Here is a 10,650-nt window from a genome sequence, read left to right on the forward strand (position 1 = left end):
TGAACATCAACCTGTACTGTTCAGTTGTTAAGCCAAACCCATCAATCAGTGTATTTTTCAGGACTTGGTAATTGTTAGCATCCTCAGCTCTAGTAGTGAGGAGCTTATCTCTACCTTTGCCTTCAAAGGAGAGCCACAAGACAGCTGCCCACTGACTCTGGGGGACGCACTGGACAGTGCAGGCCCTCTCCAAAGCAGATATCATCCCCTTGTTTAAAGGGGGCACTATCTTACTCAGGTGTCTAGTGTCTAAACTCCTGTCCTTCTCTCGAGGTAAAATGCTGCCACCAGTGGGATCTACCCCACTCAATTTCTGCTCTCTAGCAAAGGCAAGTCTTTCTTTGGCCAGGGCAAATTCTTCCCTTTCAATCCTCAGATTGACTTCCCTCATCTTTGCTTCATGCTCTCTTCTCTGAGGGGATGTCATCCCTCTGTGAGAAGAGGTCTGAGAGCCATTGGTTCGAATGGATCTGTTAGAGCCTCTGGATAGAGACCTAACTCGTCCAATCCCATTGTTAAGCCTGCCTGAGAGTGGGCCTGGGGGTCCCCCAAGTCCATTTTCATGCCTGCTTAAGTTGGTCCTGGTGAGTCTACTGACTTCTACCTGACCCATGTCTGCCTCATCCCCTGACACTTCCTGATCCTCTTCCTCCTCATCACTACCAGTGCCATTGAGTTGGAGGTCAGGGTCCCCAAGGGTTCCCTCTAAGGGGGGCATGTTCCCATCTGGATGAGAAGGATCTGTGTTGGCAGTCCTCCTGGCATCATAAGTCTCTAAGAGACCAATCAGAACGGGAATGGTAGGGTTAGAACCCTGTTTTAGCTTCCTGGATGTACAGATTTGTCTCATCTCCTGGCTCTAAGAGCAGCATATCGTGAAGTGACCTGTGGAGGGTCCACTGACACAAGACGGGCTTCTGAGTTCCCTCCTTTGTCCGACATGCTTCTAGTGTGGTGTAAGTGATGCACCTACCTACACTGTTTGTTTACCTACCCGTCCCTTGCTAAGAGTTGTAGTCAGGGTGTGCTAAGCCCTGTGGAACTACAACAGCTGGTTCAGTAGAACTCAGAGTATTCTAAGCTAAGTTATATGTACCTGGGTACTTATGTGATCTTTCAAAATGATATTCTTAGGATACGTGTGGTAAAACAACAGCAAGCTCAAATCCCAACCGCTGCTCACCAATGTGAGAAGTTGGCCTGATATGTAGTGCTCACTATTCTAGTGATCACTGTGTATCATTCCAAACGACCCTTATTGATGATTGGTTGTAAGTCAACCATTAGACCAGCTATCCTAGTAGCATGGACAAGAGCAGTCTTTAGGCTAAACTCTAGAGGGCGTGTTAAGCCAGCTGTCATACCATCACATATACCCCTTGAACACCAAGTGAAAGAACACCACACAAGTTGTTATGAAAATAAAGTATATTTATTTAAAACACAACAGCCCTGGACTCTTTATGAGGACAGGGCGCTAAGCACAATACAAAGCTCTTTGGAAAATACGCAAATTCGCACAATTTACACAAATGCCCGAGGGGCACGAAAAACCATATACTCTAAAAGTGGAATGCGAAATTACTAGCAGGTGAGTACTACTCTAATAGGCTTTAGGATCGCTAGGACTTGACTACTGAACCTTCAGATTACTAGCAGGAGGCCTAGGGAGATCGGGTGCAGAGTGTGCACTCTCACGCGGGATGCGGGACAAAGTCTATGGATGCTAGATTTCGTAAAGTTAGTGTTATCGGACGAATCCGACTAGGTAGAGCTGAAACGAAAAAGGATCTGGACCTTTGGATAGCAAAGCTATGCTGGAGCACCGAAATGCTGAGTTTACTTAGCCCAGGGGCTGCGGATGCATAGGTCTGGAAAGACGTCGGGAATCCTCGTTGCAGTCTATGGAGCCTGAAAGAAGAAGTTGCTGGCAGGCGACCAGTGTTGAAGTTCGAAGTGATCCAAGCCTGGATCGAAGATGGAAGACACCTGTAAGCAGAGGGGACCAAGTTCTGAATCACTAGCCAGTGATTAGATGGGCACCAGGATGGCACCGGATGAAGTCACCTCGACCAGGTGAGTGGGCAACGCTGGGCTCTGCAGTCTCACGGACCAGGAGGCATTGTTGGCGACCAGGATGGAGGTGCGAGCTGTCCCACGATGGTATCTGCTGTCGACATCGCTGGACCCAGGATTGGGGCAACAAGTCTTGGCAAATGCAAGCCCACGCGGTGGACTTAAAATGGCGTCTGGAGTGGACCAGGAGGGTCCGGGGTGCTCCTCTGTTGGAGGGGAGCAAGGGCCAGTCTGGAGCAACCAGACCAGCGTTGGAAATGTCGTCGTTCGTCGTTGGAAAGGCCACAAGCCAGCAGGCAAGTAGCCAGACAACGCGGTGAGCAGCAAAGAGCAGAAGGGCCCCACGCAGATCTCGTGGATGCTAGGGGGCTGGACTTCGGTGCTGGAGCTGCTCAGGGTTAGGGCTTCTCACACCCCAAAGCACTCACTCGAGGATCCCTCGGCGGTCATGCTGGGCAAGCGTCGTGCAGTCCTGAAGATGGCCGGTCCCTCGAGGTCTTGTCACACCCACGAATCTCAGCTGGGCTGGTGATGCAGGTAGAGGTCAGAGGTGCCAGGGAAGCTGGTTCTCGTCGAGCTGGGCAGTCTTGATCCGGAGGAGAGACTTACAGCAAACCACGATGCTTGGATGGTGCCTGCGGGTGCAGGGTGGCTACTCCTTAGCCACAAGGGAGAGTCTTCTGAAAGGTTCAAGAGTTCTTTCGTGGAAAGTCATCAAGATTCGGAATTATCTAATTTGGAAGGGGTCCCCGCTCCCACCTTTATACTAAAGAAAGGGGCTGGTACGGGACTAGGTCCTGCCCATGGGTGGGACCAGGAGGGGAGGGGGGTTACACCCCTGTCCCATGCCGGACTTTCCCCAGCTCAGGGGCTGGTGTGCCCCTGGAACCGGTTCAGACTGGCAGATGCATAGTGAGCACCGGGGTGCCACTTGCAGTCACCTTCCTATTCAGCCCTGCCTACCTAGGATACACAAAACCCTGTCTGGGTCGGTGCTAGCACCGCCCCTGACAGGAAACCCTTTGTCCAAGCTCTCCACGCTGGAAGGACTCCCAGCAGCAGGAGGTCAGACTTGTGTCTGTGGTGGCAGCATCCATTTTGTGATGCTGAGGCTCGAGTTAACTTTAACCGGGGTTCACAGTTACATACATGTCGTGTCCCTCTAGAAGGGTGGAATGCTAACCCCGTTGCCAGAATTGGCGAGGGGTTAGTATTCCAATTCGTATGACACCTTACTCGACATGTTTTGATAAAGCGATACCAAAGATAGCAAATAACCGCGAGGATTATAATGCACTTAAGAGTATATGGTACGCGTTATCATAGAACAGCTATTAGGACTTGGTTCCGCAAGCTGCAGACGGGCTCAGCTCATGCCAGAGCACCATCTCACATGATTCCATGCACTCTGCCTTCAGGATTGTTAAGGCCTGCCATAGGAGTGACTGATAGGAATCTATGTGTCCATTTTAGGGTTAGATATAGGTATACTATATCTACAGCAAAGGGTGATTACACCACTTTGCCCCAGCTGTCGTGCAGCCAGTTGTGTCAGATTTAGATGGCCAGCCAGGGGTGGCATAATACATGCTGCAGCCCCTGGTAGGCCCTGGGTACACCTATGCCCTGAGTTACAGGGTCTGATAAGGTGGCCCAGTACCAATTGGTAAATGCACCTAAGGTACATGGAATCCATTTTACAGAGAGAGCAGTAGGCCTGGGCCCTGAATAGCAGGGTCCCAGGTCAACTAAGTCGAAAAACCAGCAAAACACCAGGCAAAAAGTTGAGGGTAACCATAGTCAGGTATCCACCCTCCTACACACAGAACAAGCAAAGTGACCATTTTTCCTCACTTCGGAATCTCAACAATAGTGTTTCGCAAAAGTGTGGGGGGAGGCCTAAGTCGCTGCTTTACAAATATCTCCTACAGGAACTCTTCTAGCTAAAGCGGAGGTATAAGATTTAGCTCTAGTAGCGTGAACACAGATATCTTCAGGGGGATCTTTGCATGCCATGGCGTAGCATATCTTAACCCCTCCCCTGCTGATGACGGAACCGCTCCGTCATCAGCTACGGTTGGGCTGTGCTGATGACGGAGCAGTTCCGTCATGGCCCGGCCGCCGCGCCTGCACGGCGCTGATTTCGCGCCTGCGCGGCCGTTCTAATGAGCAGGGCGGGTCATGACGGAACCGCTCCGTCACCAGCATAGCTCAACCACAGCTGGTGACGGAGCGGTTCTGTCACCAGCATGCGGCCGCCGCGCGGCCGCCCCACCCCGTTAGCGCTGCGGCGGAATAGCCGCCGCAGCGAAAGGGTTAATACAAAGGATGATCTATGTTGACAGAGTCCTTTTGTGAACTGCCTTTATCTTCATTTTCCCGATGTACCCACAAAAAGCTGGTCATCCAGTCTGAATTTACATTTCCTGTCCACGTAGAAACTGACAGCTCTTTTGGAGTCCAAATGATGAAGTCTTTCCTCCTCTTGTCGGCAGTCCGCGTCACTAACCATTTCTCGTATGGGGTCAGTAGTCATTCAGCTTGTGGTTTGACTTACGGATTTAGAGCCCAGTGTCGAATTTGGAGGTAAGGTATGCGTTCGGTTTCAGAAAGACCATAGTGTTCCCTGAGTTGGGGGAAGGCAATAATGCCATCCAGATCGAAGAGATGGCCTAGGGACCTATAGGGAGAGGAGCGCCAATCTTGAAACGATCTAATGTCAGTGCCTGGATGAAAATGTGGGATATCAAATACCCCAACCTGTGTCGTTCTTTGGCATGAGCGATCCACAACATTATCAAAGACAACGCTGAGATCCCCTCCTAGCAACAAGTGTCTGTCTGGCATTGCGACTGTCTCACTGACTGCGTGAAGGAGAAATTTGGTTTGCCCTTCGTTAGGAGCGTATACGGACCCCACCATAAAGCTCAAGTTCCCCAGGGAAAACAGGTAGGTGAGCAGGCGGCCCCTAATCTCCGCCTCCTTCCACAAAACCCTACCGGGGAAAGTCCTAGGGACCAGAATAGCCACCCCTGCCGACTTCGAAGTGCTAGAAGAAAATAGTTGCGTGGGGAAGGCTTTGGACCTCAGTCTATGGTGATCTCTCGCAAGGAGGTGGGCCTCCTGGAGGAGGCAGATGTCCACCTTGGAGGGCTCCAGAAGGTGGAGGACGGCCCTACGCTTAACGGAGTTGTTTAAGCCCCGCACATTGAGCGTAAGGACCTTAACGGGGTCAGACTGCATCTAGGAACTGTAAGTGAGATATAGCGTGGTGTGTGCAAGTAGCCAGCGTGTAGAACAGGAAGGGAGGGTGCAAATTCTCAGGCCGCTGGGTTGGGTAACTCCAGGGGGCAGCTAGGGGAGGTGGACGAGGGACGGTCATCGAGGATATCCTCTCCTCCCGCCACCCCCCTAAGGACAGCAAGGAAGCTTATAGGGGAAGAAGCGCTGAGCCTCTGCGTGGATTCATCCCTGGTCGACGGGGTCCTCTCCCGCCAGCGTCTCCGCCACCACGCTCAGAGCCTCCTGTTGGCCACGGGCAATGTCCGAGGCCGCCAGTCTCCGCAGGCGCCGTCTCCTGCCTTGGCGTTGCCAGCCCGATGGTGAGAGTTCAGAACCCAGGCTCGAACCTCTGGTGTCCTCCCCTTCAGCGGGTGGTGTCAGACTCAACAACCGTCAAGCGTCCTGTAGTGAGCGGATTTGATGTAACCTGCCACCATGTTGAAATATCAATCGGAAAGGGTGACCCCAGGAGTAGGAGATCTCCTGCTCTCGAAGGTGCTACGTCACTGGACGAAATTGCCGGCGTTGTTGCAGCGTGGTTAGGGCCAGATCCTGGTAGAGCACAGGAGAGTGTCCCTGGATGGAAATAGTGTGAGCCGCCCTTGCCTTTGAAAGAATGGATTCCTTGGTCTTAAAGTCCTGGACACACACCAGTATGTCCGCCGATGGAACATTGGGGCCGCGAGGCGGGCCCACCCTGTGCGCCCTGTCCAATATGACGTTCGCCTCCGAGGAGACACCCAATATGTGCCTAAAGAGACCGGCGGCAAAAGAAAACAGATCACGAGTGTCGTCCGTTGCTCTCACCCCTCGGATCCTTATGTTGTGCCTGCAAGAGCAATTTTCAATGTCCTTCAGGTGCAGCTGCATGTCTATTTGCTGGTCCTGTAACCAAATGACCTCCTGTTGGAGAGTTGTCAGGTCCGAGACGGTGTCGCTCTTCTCCTCTAGTGTGGTCACCCTTTCACCGACACTGTCAACATCTCTCCGAATTTCTTTGAGTTCAGTGGCGAATTCAGTTTTCACCGACTGGATGTCCTCCCGGAGTGTGAGAAAGAGGGACTCCAGAAATGCTTTTGTAATAGGTTCATCCCCGGTGCTCCCCGAGGGTCCCTCCCGGTCAGCATTTGGTGCTGAGGAGGCCACCTTAAGGGCAGGCTGTGGCTGGCTAAAGTTGTCCTTGATGGTTTTTGGCTTCGCACCTCTGGACCTGGACATGCTCCCCAGTACTCTCCAGACCAGTGGGGATGAGATGTCAGCCAGTAGGGAGAGCCACCTGGGCTTCAGTGTCTCGGTAGTGGATCCCGGCTTTTTTTATGGGAGGAGGTCAGCTCATGGTCAGTGGGCGCCTCTAGGCCACCGCGGCGCAGAAGTGACGACGGGTACGGGGCCGCGATACCCTCCTTCCCAGCTGGTCGATCTCTGCCTGATACAGGCGCAGGTGGGGGTGGCTCCCGACCGCCACAAAGCTTCAGTTACCTGGCACCAATGCAGCTCCGACTCCAAGGGGTAAGATGGGCGCCAACCCGGTAAAGTACTGCTGGTGCCAGACCTCGACCTAGCTGTATTGTCCCCCTATGCAGCAGAGTGCAGGATGAGTTGCTGCCGCCAGTCTTCTCGGGGGTCAACCAGAGCGAGCACGCCACACTTCAACCACCAGTTTGCATGGCTACACAAGGCTCTCTAATCCAGGGCCAAGAGAAGCAAAACGCGGTCCTGAACCGCAGGACGCAGGGTTGCCAGGAGCTTCTGTCTTTGACCCCTCCACGGCTCCCCCTCCTCCCCGCGCAGGCCTCCTCCTCAGGGTTCACCTCCAGTGTGACTCAGGGTCCCATCTAGTCCCGGGGCTAAGGATCGTGGAGGGCTTAGGTAGGTCCCGGTGCAAATTTTGCCTCAGCCCAACCGGACTATCTCACTTGGGCCATTCCAGCATATGCGGCCTCCAACGAGGAAATCCAGGGCGGGACGACCAGCGGGGGGCAAGACCACTCCCCCTGCACCTCCAACACACAGTCCCCCTCCGTACCTGTCACACAGGACCACGTCTGCCCCTCTTGCGTGGTCTGCAGCAGCCGAGCTCCACCAGGTCCCGGGGCCACGCAGGGGGCACTTCCGCTACTAGTGGAGGGCGGCCCAAGTCAGGGACGACGGGTTCAGCGATGGGGCATGAAGAGGCAGCAATAGGCCCACAGCTCCTCCCACCGCGCCGCGGCCTCTTGTAGTGCCTAGCTGCGCTGCCCATCACAACGTTGAACACTTGAAGTTCCGCCGGCCGGGGATCTGCACGGCCCGCACGCTGACACAGAGCCGTGCCTCAGGCAGCACTCAACCCGCACCGGACGGCAGTTGTGGAGGCGCTGAAGTGATGTGGTGCAGTCCGTAGGCCCGCAGGAGGACTCAGCGGTCGGTCTGTGGCTGTCTCCGCTGAGGCCACGTAAGGCCCCGCCTCCGCTCTGGACCTCGCACCTCCCGAAGGCCAATCCCCCGGTCCACCACAGGAGTGGATGAGCCCTCGGGAACACCGAATGCGGCGCGCAGGCCTGGAGACAAGAAGCTGGCCTCAGTGGATTGCGCCGTAATTCACCACGTTGTCAGGGCCTCCCTCGCCAGGGACGCCGGAGCTGTCTCCCAGCCGCGTCTAGGAACTGCTCTCCGCCGCTCACCCGGGTCAAGTATCGAGCCCAGACTGGGCTCGGGGCAATCTGGAAGGGATGCAGGTACTCCACTCTTGATGTGGCACCTCAATAGGCCGGTACTGTGCTTTCCTGGGAGGCGGCGGGCAGGAGCTGTAAGAAACAAGTCCTATCCAGCCGCAATCTTGGCCACGCCCCAGAAGCTTTGTTTTAGACTGATTGACCCTATAGCCTCCCAGTTTTGTGAACGCCTGGATTTCTCCCAGCGCTCTCTGGATGTTTAATTTCTCTGGGTTCAGGTACAAAACTCAAGTTGTCTGCAAACAACTTAATTTTGGGCATTTCTGCTAGGGGAGCTTGGATTGATACATTGGATCTAATTTTTATCGCCAATGGCTAAATAAAAAGTGAGAATAAAAGGGGAGAGAGAGGGCATCCCTGCCTAGTACCCCGCCTTATCACCACTTCTTTCGTCTCCTCTGAGTTTATAATTATTTTTGCGGTGGCTCCTCTATAAATTCTTTCTAGCATCTTGATCAGGTGGCGTGGGAAGTCAAACGCTCCCAAAATAAAAAAGAGAGCCTTCCAATCCACCAGACTGAATGCCTTTTCCTCGTCCATCATTAAGATGGCCGCACCCTCCTTACTAGCAGAGAAATAGTCGATGGCCTGGGTCAGTAATAAATTATTTGCAGCCATGAATCTTCCAGGGAGAAACCCGGTGTGATCCACATGTACCAAATATTGCGCACAGGGGGGGGAGGAGCCAAGCAGGCATTCGAAATGGCCACATAGTCGCTCGGCTCCGTGAGCCCTTTCGCCCCACACGACTATCCTGGCGTTTATCCTGATCTGAGAGAACATACTTTGATAGGAGAAGAACTACGAACACCTACCGAGTGTTCCCGGAGCTCCGGTGTGCAGCGGATCCTTTGAATAGTCCCCGTCTGCTCCGCGGCCTAAGCGGCTACGAGACCGGGGCGTTGACTCGGCGGAGTCCCCGGCCACGCCTGTAGCGTCGACGGCCGTTGCTGGCGACGAGGAGCATGCCGTTGGGTGCCGTTGACGTGAAAGACCGCTTCTGGCGATGAAGACCCGGTCCGCTTGTTGGCGAATCTTGAGGAGCAGTGGGGAGACATTGGACCGGAGGGGGCGCTTGACTCTTGCCCCCCCATCCCCAAATTTTGTTGCCTGGGCATAACCAAGGTCTACCCCCGATATAGGCGGGCGGCTCCCGGCCGGGACTTTAGCCTTTTGGTGGCTCTCCTTTCTGGGGCCTGGCCCACAGTTTGTTTGCCATGGAGGCACGATCTGTGGAGCCCTCATGGTGAGGCCTAGTCCCTGAGTGTGGTGAAGAGGGACGGGGCCGGCTGGATCAAGATGGTGGCGGATGCACATCTCTATGACCCGAGTCCAGATAGGATGGCTGATCTGCAGGTGGGGCTGAGATAGTCGCATCATACAAAGGAGTTCATTTCCCGGGACGTGATAGCTGCTCTAGCTGTTTTGCACGAAACTATGCTTTGCCATGCCCGAGACTTGGGCGGAAGAATGGACGCCATCGCGGTTTCGCCGTCCTTGGCAGCCACGCCCCAACTCCACGGGACTGCCGGTGAATTTGCTGCTGACCCACTGGAGGAAACTTCAGCTTCACGTAGGCACTGGGGACCGCCTGAGGTCCGTGCTCCTGTGCGGGCCGACTCGATTCCTTATTTGGATGTCAACTTGGGACATTTGCCTGGCCGGCGGCTGGAGATGGAGGGCTGTTTCTCTTTTTGGAATGGAATGGTCGTCTCGCAGCGATGGCTGGATTGTGTGACTTTCCTCTCCTGGTTGGCGTTGTCGCCTGTGAGCTTTGGGAATCTTCCGGGACCGATGTTGATATAATTTGTTCTTGACTGTTTACACTTTGCTGGGCTTGGATTATCGAATTCTTCCATGGTTGCGTCCCAGCCGGACCCACTTGTACTGTACGGACTTTTAGGTTTGTGCTCTAAATTGATCAACGAGAGGACTTCTGCCTGTGTTACTGCTAGACAGGGTCAGGGATGATGTGGGTCATGTCTATTGGTGCTATTATTGTTAGACAGTGCATTGGGTATGTTCAATTGATATTGTATCATGTTTATACTAGTGGTTGGTTATTCTCCAGTATAGTATTGCTTCCATTCTGGGATTTCCGTGGTGTAGGGGTGAAGGGCGGGGCTGGGCGGCACGATGAGGGCCCTCCTCCGCTTATTTTCTTTGCTTTTCTCCATTTCTTTCTATATTTCGGGTTCCATTAGGGCGACAGGCACGCGGCTGGGGGGGTAGGCCATGACCTTCTGCTGGTGTGCAGGGTGAGGGTAGTGGGAGGGGTGTTTGTTTGTTCTTTGTTTCTATGGCCCTTTAGTTTTTCTTTCCCTTTTTAGTGTCGTCGTCGCGCATGCTCTTTGCGATATGTTTGGTGTTGAGGGGCGGGGCTTAGGTTTGTTACCCGATGGGGCTGTGCCCACCTTTCTCCTGTTTTGTGTATCCTGTTCCCCCCGATGACTCCTTCGTATCATTGCTGTTTGCCGATATCCTGATTTGCATATTGTGGCAGGACTGTGTACGATTGTGCGACACCTTCTTAGTTTCTTATTTGAAAAATGAACCTCTCGAATCCTGATCTTCAGCT

This window comes from Lissotriton vulgaris, chromosome 10 (assembly GCF_964263255.1).
Source record: "Lissotriton vulgaris chromosome 10, aLisVul1.2, whole genome shotgun sequence".
NCBI lineage: Eukaryota > Metazoa > Chordata > Amphibia > Caudata > Salamandridae > Lissotriton > Lissotriton vulgaris.